At 45.6% G+C, this 19,090-nt stretch overlaps 1 protein-coding gene across 1 annotated transcript in view; it reads right to left on the reverse strand.

Annotated features, from left to right (window-relative positions):
• Nucleotides 1–19,090, reverse strand: part of ATP10A (ATPase phospholipid transporting 10A (putative)) — a 184,986-nt gene that overhangs the window by 26,346 nt on the left and 139,550 nt on the right. The window lies entirely within an intron of this gene.

Below are 19,090 nucleotides of genomic sequence, written 5' to 3' on the forward strand. Positions count from 1 at the left end.
CTGGTAATATGGACTTGTCATGCTGCAGACAAGTTGATCATGGCACTTGCAAAACTGCACATAATCATACAGTGCCAATGCAATGATTTAATTGTCCATTGCATGGCTAGCATGAAGAAAAACTGCCTGCCTAGTGGTACATGACCCAGTCCATAGGAATTCCATATCCTGACCACCAAATGTACTATTACTGTATGAAGAAAAAGAAAAATGGCATTAAAGTATTTGAGATCTACTCATAGCTTCCAGAAAATAATCACACTGCTGATCTTTGAGACTACTAGTGGTGAATAGTGATGTCGCGAACATAACATTTTCAGTTCGCGAACAGCGAACTCCTGCAAATGTTCGCAAATGGGCGAACCGCCATAGACTTCAATAGGCAGGCAAATTTTAAAACCCACAGGGACTCTTTCTGGCCACAATAGTGATGGAAACGTTGTTTCAAGGGGACTAACACCTGGACTGTGGCATGCCGGAGGGGGATCCATTGCAAAACTCCCATGGAAAATTACATAGTTGATGCAGAGTCTGGTTTTAATCCATAAAGGGCATAAATCACCTAACATTCCTAAATTGTTAGGAATAACGTGCTTTAAAACATCAGGTATGATGTTGTATCGATCAGGTAGTGTAAGGGTTACGCCCGCTTCACAGTGACAGACCAAACTCCCCGTTTAACGCACCGCAAACAGTACATTTGCACAACCGCAAACTCCCCATTTGCACAAGGTTGGATACCAAGCTAGCCATGTCCCATTCCTTGTCCTCACTGATGTCATTGAAGGTCTTTTCCTCCACCCAGCCACGTACAACACCAAGGGTCCCCGAAAGGTGACAACAAGCCCCCTGTACTTTTTTTTTTAAATGTACACTACTGTTACACCAGTTATGAGTTGCACTTGTGTGACACTGTTCCCTGGCAGGCCCTGAAACGCACACGTGTGAAGGAAACTGACTGCTATTATATTACAGTCAAAAAAGGTTTTTTTTTTTTTTAAATGCAAGCTATTGTGACACCAGATATGAGTGGTGGCACTGGGACCACCTTAAAAATATTGGATATCGCTAAAAATCATGATCACTATATACTTTCTCTACAAACCTCTAAAACGAACCAAACTACTCATCCATCCACTATACCACTTTATCCCACCTAGAACTAGTGCCCAGTTAAAATACTTGACTCTTACTTACCCACACTCAGTCATGCCACACACATTTCACCACTACTCTCACTGAATCCCTCTGACTACGGCTAAATTCATCTTCTACATCAGAACACTACTCCTAAGATTGGGTTGTATCCATGTCTCTGGTCTTTCATTTAGAATAGGGGCAGCTTCGGTCTCCTTCAACACTGACACTCCAGTGCATATTATTAAAAGATTGAGCAGATGGAAATCCTCAGTCTACAACAGATATATTCCTCATCCCGAGAAAGAAATGAGGAAAGCTTTTAAAAGTTTGGCTTTGTAAATTTGATGCAATAAGTGTGTTTTTCTTTTATACCTTTTCACCCTCTTTGCATGAACTCGATTTACATATATTACTAATATGTTTCTGAACATATATATTATATTATTCACTCACTCACTCTCTGGGCCGGCCTAAGACATCATGCTGCCTAGGTCCAACGATAAATGACTATGGGGGATAATGTATAATAAACACAGGTTACTGGCTATGGGGGGGATAATGTATCATAAACACAGGTTACTGGCTATGGGGGGATAATGTCTAATAAACACAGGTTACTGGCTATGGGAGGGATAATGTATAATAAACACAGGTTACTGGTTGTGGGGGGATAATGTATAATAAACACAGGTTACTGGCTATGGGGGGATAATGTATAATAAACAGGTTACTGGCTATGGGAGGGATAATGTATCATAAACACAGGTTACTGGTTGTGGGGGGATAATGTATAATAAACACAGGTTACTGGCTATGGGAGGGATAATGTATAATAAACACAGGTTACTGGCTATGGGGGGATAATGTATCATAAACACAGGTTACTGGTTGTGGGGGGATAATGTATAATAAACACAGGTTACTGGCTATGGGAGGGATAATGTATAATAAACACAGGTTACTGGCTATGGGGGATAATGTATAATAAACACAGGTTACTGGCTATGGGGGGATAATGTATCAAACACAGGTTACTCGTTGTGGGGGGATAATGTATAATAAACACAGGTTACTGGCTATAGGGGGGGATAATGTATAATAAACACAGGTTACTGGCTATAGGGGGGATAATGTATAATAAACACAGGTTACTGGCTATGGGGGGATAATGTATAATAAACACAGGTTAATGGCTATGGGGGATAATGTATAATAAACACAGGTTACTGGCTATGGGGGGATAATGTATAATAAACACAGGTTACTGGCTATGGGGGGATAATGTATAATAAACACAGGTTACTGGTTGTGGGAGGATAATGTATAATAAACACAGGTTACTGGCTATGGGAGGGATAATGTATAATAAACACAGGTTACTGGCTATGGGGGATAATATATAATAAACACAGGTTACTGGCTATGGGGGGATAATGTATAATAAACACAGGTTACTGGCTATGGGGGGATAATGTATAATAAACACAGGTTACTGGCTATGGGGGGGATAATGTATAATAAACACAGGTTACTGGCTATGGGGGGATAATGTATAATAAACACAGGTTACTGGCTATGGATGATAATGTATAATAAACACAAAAAAATTAAAAAAAAATTAATGCAGCTTCAGAATTAATCTAAATTGTATGCTGTCTAGGAGGCGGGAGGGTCTGCTGCTGATTGGCTGGAATGTGTCTGCTGACTGAGGTACAGGGTCAAAGTTTACTCAATGATGACGAATAGGGGGCGGACCGAACATCGCATATGTTCACCATCCGTGGCGAACGCGACCACGCTATGTTCGCCAGGAACTATTCGTCTGCGAACCGTTCGGGACATCACTAGTGGTGAACAGTAAGACAGACCTGCTGTCTGAAATGCAATTGTTTATTTGCCTTCAAAGCTAACACAGGAGGACAGCGATAAAGACTGTATTAAAGTCTGGTCCTCAAAAGCTTCCTTCAAATCTGAAATGTGTACTTGAGTGGAGCTTGAGATGAAAATTCCTTCATGTTATATTTCAAATAGACAATTAGAGATATTTACACATAGTAAATTCAAAACACGTTTTTTTTTTCCCTTTCGCTTTCTATTACCCAGTGTTGAACAGGGTTCTGCAAACATGCTGATAATGTGTAGGCATTAACTAACAACTTTTCAGGCAGTTTCTTTTTGAGTGCGGTATAATTTTTTTTTTATATATGTATATTTATTGGAGTTTTGTGGACAACCTTGATACCAGCACCATTTTTTCCAGGAGAGTGCCAGCTTGCAGTTATGTTTTTTTTATATTTTCATTTAGGCTGTTGAAAAAACAGAAAATGATCACAGCACAATAAAACCATACCATCAACAGCTAAATTGCTTTTTTTCTGAAGAATTTTCACACCCTACAATCTAAAACAATTATTAATATTTTTTAGGATTATTAAAGTTTCGCTGAACCAAGTCACTGTTACTTGTGAAAGAAGAAAGGAAGAGGAGAGAAATGTTTATCATTTATAAGGTTTGAAGGGACATTATAGGCACGCCGACAACTTCATCTCTTTGAAGTGGTCTGGGTGAAGTTTCTCTGTCCCACTAAGTCCTGCAATGTAAATTATTACAGTTTTTGAGAAACTGCAATAATTACCTTGCAGGACTAAGACTGCCTCCAGTGGCTGTCTATCAGACAGCCACTAGCGACACTTCCAGGATTCCAAGGGACTCTGAGTCCCTTAGACTATGCTCAACGTCCTCACAAGGGCATCCAGAGTCTGTAAAATCCTCATAGCAAAGCATTGCGCATGCACATTAGGTACTCCAGCTGGATGAATTTATAGGAGGTGGAGAATCAACCCCAAGCCAAGGCATATCAGGTGAGTGAATACATTTTTTTTTTTTTTAAATCCTTTATCTTCTGGAGAAGGAAAAGCACAAGGAAGAGGTGGACCAGAGGGCACTATAGTAATATTTGTATTCCCAACGCTATAGTATCCCTTTAAACATATATTAAACAGTGAATCTTGCATTTGCCAGTAAAATCAATTAAAGGAACAATTTTACAAAAAGTATATTTCAATAGAAGTTGGCACTTTTATATAGTACCATTGTTACACCGCCTTGGCTTTCAAACAGGGAACAGGTCATGTTACTTTCTGGCTTGTTTAGATAAGAGGAAATAAGAGCAGAGCCAGGTGAGCAAAAGGAAGCCTTCGACAGGTAAAACTAGTTTATCTCTATGCTTTTTATTTTATTTTAACATTTTTTTCTTTTCAAATTTAGTTTTTATTGTATTTTCAGGGTAAAGGGGTACAGAAAGGAAGAAGGGGGAGAATAACAATGGTTACATGTTTCACAGAGGCAGCGCCAGGATACATTGGTAAATTTGGGAAATGTCACATTCATTAGCGAGTACATTGTATCAATATAAACGTAGTCGTACATGAGGCAATCAACAGATATCTGCAATATAGGTCCCCATCTTATAACCAGCTAGTGGCGGTGCCCGTCAGCATGCCATTCTGTTCTATTTGAGAGGATCTCAGGGTATACTTTCTATCAGTACGAGTGTGGCTCCGCTAAGAAAAAAAAAAAAAATTCGGGTTATACTCCAGTAGGGGTTTAAAACTTGGAATAGTTAGGGCATCATTGAGAGGGCTAACTAGTAGGAGTCAGTGGATGTGGCCGGAGGCAGGCGGTGAGTTGGGTTTGCACTGTTCTGAAGTGTGTGGTGTGGTGTGGGTTTTGGGGATTCTACGGAATCGTGGTTCTTTAGGGGTTGGTCTGCGTGTTTAGGTCCTATGAGTGTTTCTGTATTCAGTCTCCCACACATGCCATGTGGTTTCAAATTGTTGTTTGGATCGTGCTGTCAGTAGGGATAATTTTTCGTAGGTATAAAATTGATCCAGCTTATCTCGTAATTGTGACATGGATGGGCATTGCCGGGATTTCCACCCCTGTGCCAAGAGACTTCTTGCTGCCATGAATGTTAATACCGTAATCTGTCTTTCACCTGGGCTTAACTGCGCGGGTAGTAGTAAAAGTAGGCACACTGTGGGGGTTAGGGGAAAGTCTGGGATTTTCAGTTTGTCAAGTATGGTGCGAGTTTGTGTCCATAGGGGTCGGATATCCTCGCAGGACCACCAAATATGTTTCAATGTACCTAGGGCATTGCTACATCTCCAACAGGTAGGCGAGGTGTTGGAGAATATGCGATGGAGACGATGTGGGGTCATGTACCAGCGGTACATAAGTTTCCTGTGCGCTTCTACATGGGAGTAGCAACGGGTCCACTTAGAGAGCCCATTCAGGGCATGTAACCAGTCGTCATGTGTTAGTGTCTCATTGCAGTCTGCCTCCCATTGGGCTATGTAAGACAGGGGTGCTGTGGGTGTGATCTCCTGCCATGCCGTATAGCACAGTGCTAGAGTTTTCGGTTTTGTCAGTGTGGACCAGCACCTGTCCAAGAGCAGGGCAGGGGCAACCCATTTGGGCTCGGGTATAGTGGGGCTGCGTAACATATATGCTCTGAGGATACTCTTCAATTGCAGGTATGAAAAGATGGCCCGATTTGGTAATTGCCATCGGGTCTGCAGTTCGGGGAAGGGGATTATTTCTCTATTCCTCATCAGCTGAGATATGTGGGTGATCCCCGCTGCAGACCAGATTAGTGTCTTGTGACACAGATTTAACAGTCGAGATGGGTGCTCTCGGGTGGAACTTGTCTTGTTGGCCTATGCCAGAAATGAACTTGTCCCATGTTTCTACGGTGTGGGATGTGGTCGGGAAGAGCGTGGGCTTTTGTTTCCTAAGTCGTCGCGGTGTCTGCATTTAGTCTATAATGGGTAGGTCTGGACTCTGTGCTTTCTCCATGTCTGTCCATTGTAAGAGATTGGGCTGGGCATGGAGGAGGACGCCATTAGTTAGTGCTGCTGCTCTATAGTACTGTCCAATGTTCGGTAGACCCACCCCTCCCATTCTATGTGTGAGTTGAAGGAGTCGTATTGGCACCCTGGGCTTTTTACCTGCCCAAATGAATGCATTACAGAGTTTCTGTAGGTCTTTGCAGTATTGGTTGGGGAGTTTCAAGGGTAGCATTCTGAAGAAGTACAGGATGCGGGGGAGGATCATCATTTTGTACGCATTGATTTTTCCCATCCATGAGAGCATGACATGTTTCCAGTTGTTCAATTCAGTTTTACACACTAGGACTAGGGAGTTGTAGTTAAGTGTAATTGTCGTGGTTATTGTGGATACTATCTTCATCCCTAAATATGTGATGGATGTCGACCTTCAATCGAAGTGGAAGTCGCCGCGTAGGGAGTCTACCGTTAGTTTCGGCAGGCCTATGGGTAACGCTTGGGTTTTATCCTGATTTAAACGGTAATGGGAAATGTCCCCAAATCTCTGTAATAGGGCCATAAGTGGAGGCAAGGATTGTTGTGGTTTAGAGAGGGTTATGAAAAAATCATCAGCAAAAAGTGCTAGGCTATATGTTCTGTCGTGTATGTCTATACCATGGATGTCAGGATGGTCACAGATCTTGTGTGCCAGGGGTTCTAGAGATAGTATGTAGAGGAGGGGAGAGAGTGGGCACCCCTGCCTGGTACCATTTGTGATTGTGAACGGTTGGGATAAAAAACCATTGTGTGACACCCTGGCTGCTGGAGCACTATACAGGGCCATAATGCTTGTTATGACGCTCCCAGGAAAAATACATTTTTTCAGCACTTCGGTCATGTACGTCCAATTTAGGCGATCAAAGGCCTTCTCGGCATCCAGCGCCAAGAACAGGCCCTCTGATCCCTGTCTATGTAGGGTGTCCATTATGTTAAGAATCTTCCTGGTGTTGTCTGAGCCCTGTCGTCCCTTCACAAAGCCTGATTGGTCATTATTTATAAGTTTGTGAAGGAGCGGTGCTAGTCTATTACTAAGGAGCTTCGCATAGATTTTGGCATCGCTGTTAAGTAAGGATATAGGTCTAAAGTTCTTACAGTGTGTCGGGGGTTTCCCTGGCTTCGGGAGGGTTGAGATATGGGCTAAAAGCATCTCCTTCGGTAGAGTGCCTCTTTTTGAACTCTCGTTCAGGACCTCTAAGAGGTGTGGAGAGATGAGAGAGGCAAAGGTATAATAGTAAGCGTTGGGGAGACCGTCTGGGCCTGGTGATTTATGAGCTGGGAGGTGGGATATGGTATCAGTCAGTTCTTCTAGGGTGAATAGGCTTTGTAAAATGTCTCTGTCGTCGTCAGTTAAGCCGGGTAGTTCCAAGTCTCCCAAGAAGTCACTTATGGTTTGTGGGGTCGGGGTAGTTACGGTCGGGTCATTCGCAAGGTTATACAGATCTCCGTAGTAGTTTGCAAATTTAGATACTATTCCCTGCGGGTCTATTATGTGCTTTCAAGTCCCATCTTCCAGATAGGCTATTCTCGAGGCCACCATTCTATGTTTAAGCTGCGCAGCCAGTTTTGCGCCCGCCCTGTTTCCATTGGCAAAAAAGTTATGCTTTACTCTACGGAGAGCATATGTTGTTTTTGCCATCTCCAGAATTATAAGTCTGGATTGTAACTGTAGGAGATGTGTATGCGTCGTGGGGTTGGGGCTGTGTTTGTTAGAGTGTGTTAATTGAGCGTTTTCAGATATAAGGGAGTCGTATTCTGCAGTCCTTAGCTTTTTTTGCTCGGCTTGCCTGTTTTATAAAACTGCCTCGGATGCATGCTTTGTGCGCTAACCAGATTTGGTCTATAGAGGTCTCTTTAGTAGTGTTTTCCTGAAAATAGTTAGTGAGATCTACATTTATTTGTGCAATAATAGTGGGGTCTGCTAAAAGCGTCTCATTTAGCCTCCAGGAACCAGTACCTTTGCTAGGAAAGGGTGCTCTTAGGCTCATCGTAATGGGTGCATGGTCTGACCATGAAATTAACCCAATGGCAGTTTCTTCTATATTAGGTAGGTAAGTGGCCGGGACCAGAAACCTATCTATGCGGGAGTAGCTGTTGTGCGCAGCTGTGTGGCAGGTGAAATCGACCTCTGTGGGGTGTTGAATGCGCCAGGGGTCTACCAGCTGGTGGGAGGATAAGGTAGCGCATATCTTAGACGTTAAAGCCGCTCTCTGTGCGAAAGAGGTCGTTGAGATATCAGCTGCGGATAAGGAATCTGTTTTACTGTCAATCAGAAAGTTAGTGTCACCGCCTAGGATGACTTCCCCATATTTGTATATATCTGCAAGTGCTAAAATCGTAAGTAGGAAATCATGTTGGTTATCATTAGGACCATATACGTTAATTAAGGTGTAGGGATTATTGTTGATAAGGCATTGTAAAATTAAGTATCGTCCCTTTTTGTCACTAATCTTGCGTACCAGTGAAAATGCTGCATCTTTACTTATCAGTATTGAAACACCTAGTTTCTTAGTTGTATAACAAGTATGGAAGTCATGGGGGTAATCTTTAGAGTTAAATCTTGGCCTGCCCCTCCAAGTGAAATGTGTTTCTTGATAATATGCTATTAGGGCTCGACTCTTTTTGGCTTCATTTAAGGCCAGTCTCCTTTTATTTGGAGAGTTAAGCCCTTTTGCATTTAGAGACAATATTTTAATTGACATTGGGGTGGGTATAAAGTGTACCTCTGTGTGGGTATGGGCTCTCTGCCCTTCCCAACCCTTTTCGTGATTCCAGCCAAAAGGCTATCCGTCTGTACCCGTGTGTAACCACCAATGGTATCGTAACCTTCGTGACCAACCCACGGCCTGCATCCAACATGCCCATTTCGTTAGGGAGAGGGAAAACTGGGGAGGAACTATTTACAACATTCCGTATGTCACGGAGAGTGACATTCAGCTGCCTATAGCAACGGATAGTCATGGCCAGTAATAGGCCCTGGGGGTGATACATTTTAGATATTTGCATCAAGGTTATATGGTCTAGCAACTTATTTAAGGTAGGTGTTTAGGTTTAGGAAGTCTGTGTGTTCTGTCCAGCATTAGGTCCAAGTTGTTCAAAGAGGGTATTAGCGTTTTGAATAAGTCTTGCACATACCTAGGCAGATCGGAGTTCTGTATTGCTTCAGGGATACCTCTAATGCGAACATTATTCCTCCTGCTCCTGTCCTCGTGGTCTGTTACTCTCTCTTCTAAGGTTTGCAGTTTTAGTTTGAGTGAGGAGTATGCCACAGCCACAGAGTTGTGAGCGTCTATGAGCTCATCGGTGCGCTCTTCTAGCTTGGCGGTTTTCGCCTATGCTATGGATGTCGGCTTTTATTTCTGCAGTCATTTGTTAGATGTCTGCTTTAAGTGAGGTTTTCAGCTCCTGCATTATTGTCCTCACCGAGAGTTCTGTTGCTGGGTTAGAGTGTTCAGTATGATCTGCGGCGTGTTCCCCCGCGTCAGAGTTTTGTGCCGGAGAGTGAGGCCTATCGGCGCCATCTTGATCTCCATGTTCCAGCGTTTGGTGCACTTCAAAGTGTGAGTTTAGCGTCTTTTGTTTGAATTTTTTTGCTGTTTTCGTTGCCATGCTGTTATGCGGTATTTCCCCTTACTTCTCGGCTCGTTTTTGGGTCGAATTGTCGGCTATATCAAGCTGTGAAAGCCGCTGTCCGGGAGAGCTCTCGTCCCGCACGTCCGCTCACATGCGCTGCTCGGACACGCCCCTTATTTTAACATTTTAGATTTGAGAACACTCATTTAATATATAAAATAAAAGTGATTTGCTTGCTGGGATGATCCTGAGTACTGGCTTAATTTAGAAGAGATGGTGAAAGCTGCATTTCAAAGGTTGGGTATTACCCCAATATAAACACCAATTTGCCTACAGAGAGCTTGTCCTAGGACTCTGGTACATGTGAGTCAAACTTACTATTGGATGGTACTTTACTATACCTATTCCCCATTCTTTTTTTAAAATATTAAATCAATGCATCACTATGAGGAAAGTTCAGTGTCTGCATACAGAGGGTGGAGACACTGAATGCCAGTGCTGCACACTCTGCAGCACTGCCCCAGAAAGCACCTCTAGTGCCATCTGAGGAATGGCCAGTGGAGGTATCTTTAGGCTGCAATGTAAACATTGCATTTTATCTGTGTGTTTACTGCAAAAAGCATGCAGGGACTGACTATACTCACCAGAACAACTACATTAAGCTGTATTTGTTCTGGTAACTATAGTGTCCCTTTAACCCCTTAAGAACACATGACATGTGTGACATGTCATTATTCCCTTTTATTCCAGAAGTTTGGTCCTTAAGGGGTTAAGGAATCCAGGCTGCTTTACAAATATTTGCTTATACACATTCTTTATTGTTGCTGTACATATGGAATATTCAACATTTTGTGTTTATATATATATATATATATATATATATATATATTTTATGTATAAGTTGTTAATGGACAGCTTTTTTCAAACCTTTGATCGAGTAATTGTTTATGCCATTGAAGTTGGAGAACAGTATTACATCCTATAAGGGTGTTCACTTTTGTTTTTTTACGGTTTACACTATTGAAGTGCAAGAGCAGTATTGCACTGATGTAATATTTATATGAATTGAATAGATACTAAGCGCTCCATTATTTAATTTAATTTGTTAGGTATTTGTGTGTATGTGAAGGTTACATATTTGGAGTGGAGGATCCAGCACCCGGGAGCGAGGGACTATACATTCTATTTGGCAGCACACGCCTCCTATTCACGCACTGACCTTTTTCTCACTAACCAACTGGGCATGCAATGGATCAAAACTTCAGCGATAAATCTTATCTCATGGTCTGACCATGCAGACCTTGAAATCACCATGAGAATCCCTGGTGCTCATACGTCCTGGAAGTGAAGGATGAATGCCTCCCTTCTCAGGGTCCCACAGTTAAAGTATTAGACAGGAGATTACACATTACTTTTAGACCAATGACACTCCTGACATATATGGATTTGGGTTCCCAAGGCTGATAGACCGTAGCTCCGTACGAGCTGCCCTGCAATCCTAAACTCTATGAGGGTATGGGACTCCACAGCCCACAAATACTCACTCAGTACCTGTCACGTATTCATCCGCTTATAAAAATGTGGTTAATGACATTTACTGTCCACACAGGAAAAGTTGTGCCGAGCAGCAACCTAATCCAAAGAAGGGTTAATGCTGAGCAGCAATTATGCAAATGGGAACCTGGTAACTGACTTTGGGGTCAAAGGCCGGTTACAGCCTATCAGATCTAGAGGAGGGGTATTTAGGCCCAGTTCTCATCCTGCTCAGTGCCCTGTCGTGGTTTCCCTTGTGGTTGTCCAAGAGCACGTTCCTGTTTATAGTTTTCTACCTGGTTTTTGACTTCTCTATATTCTGGTATCCTGACTCCTGGCTTTCCTCATCGCTGCGTCCCTTTCTATGTTCCCTGACCTCGGCTAGTATTTTGACTATTCTATGTACGTTAAATCTGGCCATTTTCTTAGGACTGGAAATATGTTACTTATTTGTCATCCGTGCTATACCATACAGTAATCCTGACCGTATCACCACTAACACCATACCTCCAAAATAAAGCATTTACACCGGGACCGACTGCCAGAGACTTCAGGGGTTTGGAAAATACGGGCATACAACGCTACTACCACCTATACCAGGGAGGTACATTTAAAACCTTCGGTGACTTAAAAACCCTAGCCCCATTGAGTAAAGACCACTTTAGGTACATCCAACTAGGGGACTTTGCCAGACGTCCACATGTGCGGACTGTGGCCGGTGCCAAGCCAACCTTTTATGAAACAATGTGCATGTCAGACGGACCACGGTCCGGCCTTATCACACTCCTATACACACACAACTGAGCGCAAAGGAAAGGGGATGCCCAACCACCTGCGTACGTCCTACAATGGAAGATGGAACTGCAACAGACAGAGTGGGGACTGGCAAGACATCTGGGAGGCTGCTGCAAAAGGAAGTGATTTCTGACCCCATGAAAACACACACACACACACACACACACACACACACACACACACACACACACACTATACTATAATATAATATATATATAAATCTTTTCCCTTGAAAAAGGTCAAAATGGTCCTTTGTACAGTCAAGGAAAATTTTAAGTTCAAGCATATAAAACCAGAAAGGCTGATTTTAAAATAGTAAATTCTTCAAAAATGAGCAGCAATAATAAAAAAAAAAAACATTGTAACTATTCCATACATATTTCCATCCAGAGTCGAGCTGTCCTGGCTCAGTGCTTTGCTTGAATAATATACAACAGAAAATAGCGTCTAAGCGTTTTTTATTCAGCCATTGTAAAAGTTTGTAGGACAGTCAGCACAACCTTAAATCGCTTCCTAAAAACTAATTGCTAGAATTAGGCACACCTCCAGCCATCAATGCAAGGAAGTAAATTAGCAATTTCTATGCATGATCTTTAAGCAAAATGGAACATATATCACATTTTGCTATTCTTCAGCATTCCTTTCGTTGAGCTTTAGGACTGGAAATTGTTGAGATGGCAAATAATAAGACCAGGAATTAATTAACAAGGAAATTACCTTTCACTGGCGATTGACATGCTTCCTGCTCTAGCCATCAACTTGTTCACCTTTAATTACTAGAGTCAAATATCTCCTATAAAGAAGGGTGTAAAGCAGCCATTATTTAAACACCTAGCAAACGGAAATAATAAAACACAAACAAAAAAAACAGTGGAGTGCTTATCTACGCTCGGAGCGCTTGTCAAATGCAGGTTCATAGAGGCAAAAACCCGTGAAAAATTACTTTCTCTACACCTTTAACAAAAATAAAATATATATAGTGTAAAACCACAAAAGGTAATGTTATTGGTGGAGCTGGAACACTATAAATTAAGTGACATTGTATTTTTCACAGGTTTTTGCCTCAATGAATCTGCACTTGACAACTTGATAAGCGCTCCACTGTTTTTTTTTTTGTTTTTTTTTTATAAATTCTTTATTTTTCGTTTTCAGTAATATGTGGGTAGGGGGTACAGAAAAAAAAGAAGGGGAAGGGGTGGGTAGGGGTAACATGATGCAATCACAGTTCGTAATCCCTGCGTCTCAGGTCGGGCTCGTCTACTCGGAGCCGAGGGCGGGTTTGGACGTGGGTTGGCTGCTACCTGCGCTGACCCTTGCCCTACTGCTTATTTGTGTGCCTGGTTCTAAGGTCAATTTGTGGTCAGGTCTTGTTGGTTCCGGTAGGGCCCGTCCTCAAGGCTTTGGTTATGTGAGGTACCCCTGGTTTTTGGGAGTGCCTGTTAGCATATTGTCGGGTGACTCCTTTGGTTAGGTAGCCTTGTCTAGTGTTCTTTGTTTGGTTCTAGGGACTACGGTGTTCCATTGTTAGTTTTGTTGCATCAGTGGTTTAACAGTCTCGCGTGTTTACTGTTTGGAGCTGGGTGGGTTCGTCTAGGGGTAGTGGGTCGAGGGTTGTGGGGTAAGGTGGGTGGTGTCTGGTGTGTTGTGTGGGTCTGGGGATTGTGCCCCCTGTGGGCCTGGTTCCTGTCCTGTCTCCACTCTTACGCTGATCTGTTGGTGATCTTTGTGTCTTCCTTCTGGTTGGGGTTGACCGTTTTGGCCCCGGGTGGGAGGTTCGTGTTGTCGCGTGGTGTATTGTGTAGGTTTTGTCTCGTGGTTGTGCTGGTGCGGGTGTGGTTGTGTTTCCTCCTCTCAGTGCCCTCGCTCGTTCCTCTATCTCTCTGTTAGTGGCCCGAGAGTGGGGTGCGTGGTTGGTGTGTCCCGCCCCGTGTCTGCGCTTCCACACCGACCGTGCCCTTGGTCCGCTGAGGGCCGTCAGGGCTCTCTGGTCTGGCTATTGTCAGTCTCTGTCGGTGGGAGTTGGAATTGGTGGGCTTAGGGGGGGCAGCAGGGTTATGTCGTGAGGTTCGTGTGAGCAGTGGCCGTTGTGGTCGGGCCTGTCTATTGCGTGGCGGTCGTGTGACGGGTCGCCTCTTGGTCCTGTTTCAATGGCGTACGGTTGTAGGTGGCTTTCTGGGCTGCGGTTCGCCTTTTTGCTGGGATTGCTAGAAGGGTGAGTCTGGGTGGGCTTCTCGGGAGGAGCTAATGGTTCTTGTGGGTGTTGTTATGCAGGAATTGTACCCGTGGCTTAGTAGTTCATGTCCCAGAGGTCCCATGTCCGGTGGAAGGCCTTGTAGGAGTCGTGGATTTGCGCGGTAAGTTCATCTAAGTCTCTCGTTTCTCTGATTTTACGGATGACTGTCCCCAGTTCGGGTGTCCGCTGGTCTGCCCATAGTTCTGCGATTGCCCTGCGTGTGGCTAGGGTTATACGGGCCATCAACTTGTTTTCCTGTCTGGTGAGGGTGTCCAGTGGTTTGTTTAGTAGCATTGTCCATGGCTGTATTTGGATGGGTTTCCCTATCACCTGTTCTATGAGGCCCTGTGTTTCCGTCCAGATCTTTTTTAGTTTGGGGCATGTCCACCAGCAGTGGAGGTAGGTGCCCTTCTCTCCGCATAGTTTCCAACATTCGTCGGTGGGTTTCTGTCCCATGTGGTGTAGTTTTTGCGGTGTCAGGTACCAGCGGAAGATGGTTTTATAGGCCTGTTCTTTGTGTGTGACAAAGGTGGTAAGGGAGTTCGTGGCTGCCCATATCTCGGTCCAGTTGCTCGGTTCTTCCGGTGGTCCGATGTCCCTTTCCCATGCTGTGATGTAAGTTAGGTTGAGTTGGGAAGTGTGCGTTGTTAGCGTGGTGTAGATGTCCGAGATTTGTCCTCTCCGAAGTGGTGCGTCAAAACATTGCTTTTCGAATGGTGTTGGTGGTGCCAGTCCTGCCTGTTTGACTACTGGCTGTTGTGCTAGGTCTCTCAATTGAATGTATCGAAAGAAGTCCGCCGAGGTTAAGTCTTCTGCGTTTGGAAGTTCCGAGTATTTGAAGGTTTCCCCTTGTTGGTACAGGTGAAGGAGTCGGGAGATGTCTCTCTGGTCGAAAGCCTTGAAATGTTTTGCTGTCATACCTGGTGGGAAGATTTTGTTGCGGTATATCGGTGTTACCGGGGAGAGGAAAGAGGACAGGTCGAACTTGTGGTTTAGTTTGTCCCAGAGAGCTATGGTGTGTGTGATTGCTGGGGTGGTTGATGGTGGAAGTGGCCTGTATTTCGGCGGCACCCACATGTAGGAAGTTGGGAGGTCCCATCCCATGGTGTCATGTTCCATGTCGACCCATCTTTTGGTGCCCGGTGGTGCGTGCCATTGTTGGATGTGGGCCAGTTGTGCTGCGTTGTAGTAGTGGAGAAAGTTTGGGAGCCCCAGTCCTCCTGAGAGTCTGGGGACGTACATCGTTGCTCTACGGACTCGGGGCTTCCGGGACTTCCAGATAAACCTGTCGATAGCTGCTTGTAGGTGTTTGAAGTCCGTTTTTTGTAGTGGGATTGGCAGTGTCTGGAATAGGTAGAGGAACCTTGGTAGCAGGTTCATTTTAATGGTGGTGACTCTACCCAGCCACGACACCCCTAGTTTATCCCATCTTAGTAAGTCTTGTTGTGCTGTTGTAAGTAGCGGTTTGTAGTTTATTTCATATGTTTCCTCTAGTTTGGTGGTTAGTTTGATGCCTAGGTATGTGAGGGAGGTGGTCGTGATGCGGAAGGGGAATAATTGTCTCAGGAGGGTGATTTGGTTTTGTTTCATGGCCATCGGCATGAGGGTGGATTTTGAGAGATTAATTTTGTATCCTGAGAAGGTGGAGTATTGGGCGATAAGGTCAATTGTTGCCTGAAGAGAATGTATGGGGTCTGCTAGCGTTAAGAGGACATCGTCCGCGTATGCCGCTACCGCGTAAGTCTCCTTCCGGATTCGGATGCCCTGGATTTCGGGGTGGGTACGGATGGCCTGTAAGAGAGGTTCTAGTGAGACTGCGAAAAGCAGTGGGGACAGGGGGCAGCCCTGTCTGGTCCCGTTCGCGATGGTGAATGTCTGCGTTTCGGTGTTCGGGATCAAGAGACGGCCTGTAGGGTGGTCGTAGATTGCGGTGAGGATATTGATGAATCCTTACGGGAATCCTTGATGCTTAAGGACGCTGAAGAGATAGGGCCAGAGAATGCGGTCGAATGCCTTCTCTGCGTCCAGGGATAGCATTACTGAGGGTATGGTGCGTTGTTGAACATACCAGATTGTGTTGTAGGCTCTCCTCGTGTTATCAGCTGCTTGTCGTTTGGGGATGAAGCCGACTTGATCGGGGTGGATCATGTGGGGTAGGTATCTGTTGAGGCGGTTGGCTAGCGCTTTCGTGAGGATTTTCAGGTCAGCATTTAGGAGCGATATTGGGCGGTAGTGTCCTGGGTCTAGGTGTTCTTTTCCTGGTTTGGGTAGGAGGCACACGTCGGCTGCAAGCATGTCTGGGGGAAGACGTTGTCCTTGTAGCAGAGAGTTAAACGTTGCGCATAGATGTGGGATGAGTACCGCCTGAAACTTTTATAGTAGAGTGTTGTGAAGCCGTCTGGTCCCGGGCTCTTCAATGGTTTCAGTGTCTTAAGGATTAGTGTGAGTTCCTCCGTTTCGATGGGTGCCTCTAGTGCCTCTGTAGCCCTGGTGGACAGGGCTGGCAAGCCAAGGGGTTCCAGGAACGCAGCGATGGTTTCCGCTCGCATCGCGGGATTTGCGTGTGGTGGGGCATCGTGGTTGTATAGGTTTGTGTAGAACCGAACAAATTCCGAAGCTATTTGTTCCGGTTTGTTCGTAATTTCCCCAGAGCGGGTGCGACTCTTCGATATCCTTTTCGTGTCCTGACGCTTCTTCAGGCAATGAGCGAGGAGGGAGTCGGCTTTGTTGCCCTTCTCGTAGAACCTCTGCTTCGTCCACATGAGGTTCCTTGCCACATCTATTCTCGAAAGTTGCCGGATTCGTTCTCGGGTTTCTGTAAGCTGGGTTTGGAGCTGGTCCGATGGGTTTTGTTTGTGGCGCGTTTCCAGTGCCGTCAGATCTGTTAGGGCGTTGGTCAGGTCCCTTAGGCGCTGTTTTTTGGTTGCAGTGGCTATTGCTATCAATTTCCCTCGGATCACGGTTTTGTGGGCTGCCCATACGGTTGCTTGGGGTACGTCCGTTGTTGTGTTAATTTCGAAGTAGTTTTTAATATCTTTGGCCACCGTGTGTATGGTCGCCTTGTCTCGGAGGATCCATGGGTTGAGGCGCCATCGCCACTCTCGGGACATATGGGTGATTTGGATGGTCATTGCCACCTCCGCATGGTCGGACCATGCTATGTTGCCTATGGTTGTCTGGACCGTCCATGGTTGAGTCGCCTGTGAGGTTAAGAAGCTATCGATCCTAGAGTACGATCTGTGCATGTGCGAGTAGAAGGTGTAGTTCCTGGCTGCTGGATGGTGCGCTCTCCAAACATCTATGAGGGGCATGTCTTTGAGAAAGCTAGCGTATAGTTTGTCGTTTCTGGTTGTGGTTGGTGGTTTGTCTGGATGTGCTTTACGGTCCGCGGCTGGGGATTGTGTCGCATTGAAGTCGCAACCAAGAATTACGTGTTTGTGGTCTAGGCTAGCGATATGTGTTCGGAGGGAGTCCCAGAACCAAGTGTCTGGGGTGTTGGGGGCGTAGATGGAGCCGATGGTTATTGGGGTCGCTCCCACTCGCCCTGAGAGGAATAGAAATCGTCCGTTGGGATCTTTGGTCACCTGAATTTCGTCTAGTGGGCATGAGTTGCGCAATAGGATTGCCACTCCCTTAGTTTTGGGGGCTGGGGAATTGGCCAGGTAGTATCTTTTAAAATGTCTGTTGGTTAGTGGGAAGTGTTTGTGGTCTGTAAAGTGGGTTTCCTGGAGAAGTATGATATCGGAACCCGTGCGGTTGGCCCACCGCAATATCCCGTGGCGTTTGCCCGGTGTATTCAGCCCTTTTACGTTGAGAGAGGTGAGGCTGAGTCTTAGGTTGGGGGGTGCCATGGGGGCGTCTCTGTTCGCGTGTGTCTAGTCAGAGGGGGGTGTGTGGGGGTCAGTGGTTAGAGCTGTCTTCCAGAGGAGGGGGGGGGGAAGGGCGTGGGTCCTGTCCGTTGGCAGGTGTCTGCCGGGAGTGTTTTGTTATGTGTTAGTGGGGGAGGGCGGGGGAAGGGCAAGTCTCCGTCCGGTCCGTGTGGACGCCGCAGCCTTCCGCGGCGGGTTCCCGGGTGAGGTTCGGGGTGAACTGGGCTTATCGCTCTGGCCAGTTACCTGTTGGGCGGGGAACACCCTCCCCAAGTCGGGGGTCCTTGGTCCTTGTAGTGGTCCCGAAGGAGATGGGTGTAGATCAGAAGGTGTGAAAAGGTGTGTACAAGTCGTGGCGCGGCCTGCCCGATGTGTGTATCTGGTGGCTGAGCCTTGTGTGGTATTGGGGGGGAGGGGGAAGAGGGGGGAAAGGAACAGGGCGGGGGGGGATGCCCCGGGTGGGAGAGTCCGGGGTCTTTGGTGCTCTTGTGGTGGGCTCTAGTGATAGTTATCCTATCTAGGCTGGTTCCAGCTAGAGCGTCTTGCTGCGTCCGTTCCTTCCTGGAGTGTTTGTGTTAACGCTAACTGTAACTTAAACTATGGCGGAATTAACTACTATAACTTTTTGCTTTGTGAGCTTTTCGCGGTGTAACTCTTGGTGGTGTGTCTCACCCTGGCAGTGTTGTGAGTGTGTTGTTAGAGTGGTAATGGTCCGTGTGTTTGTTGCCACGTCCTCTCTTCCCTGTGTTCCTTCCATTCGCAGATGGTATGTCGTGCGACTATGTGTGCAGTGTACCATCGAGCTGCGTGTGGTTGAGTCTGTGTCTATGATGTGATCGTCCTGTGGGTCTCCTGGTCTGTACAAGCCGTTCTCAAAATTATGTTGGTGTGGTGATTGTCTGGGGTTTCTGTTTGGTGGGGGGTTGTAGTCGGTGCTCGTCACAGAGCTGCTAGGGTTAGCCAGGTTCGGTTACTGGGCTGTCGTGTGGGGAGGGCTGTTGCATCTCTTGTGGCGGGACCCTATGGGGGGCTGGTTCACGCCATGTCAGGGTTTGGTACAGTGT

This window comes from Pelobates fuscus, chromosome 1 (assembly GCF_036172605.1).
Source record: "Pelobates fuscus isolate aPelFus1 chromosome 1, aPelFus1.pri, whole genome shotgun sequence".
Taxonomy (NCBI): Eukaryota; Metazoa; Chordata; class Amphibia; order Anura; family Pelobatidae; genus Pelobates; species Pelobates fuscus.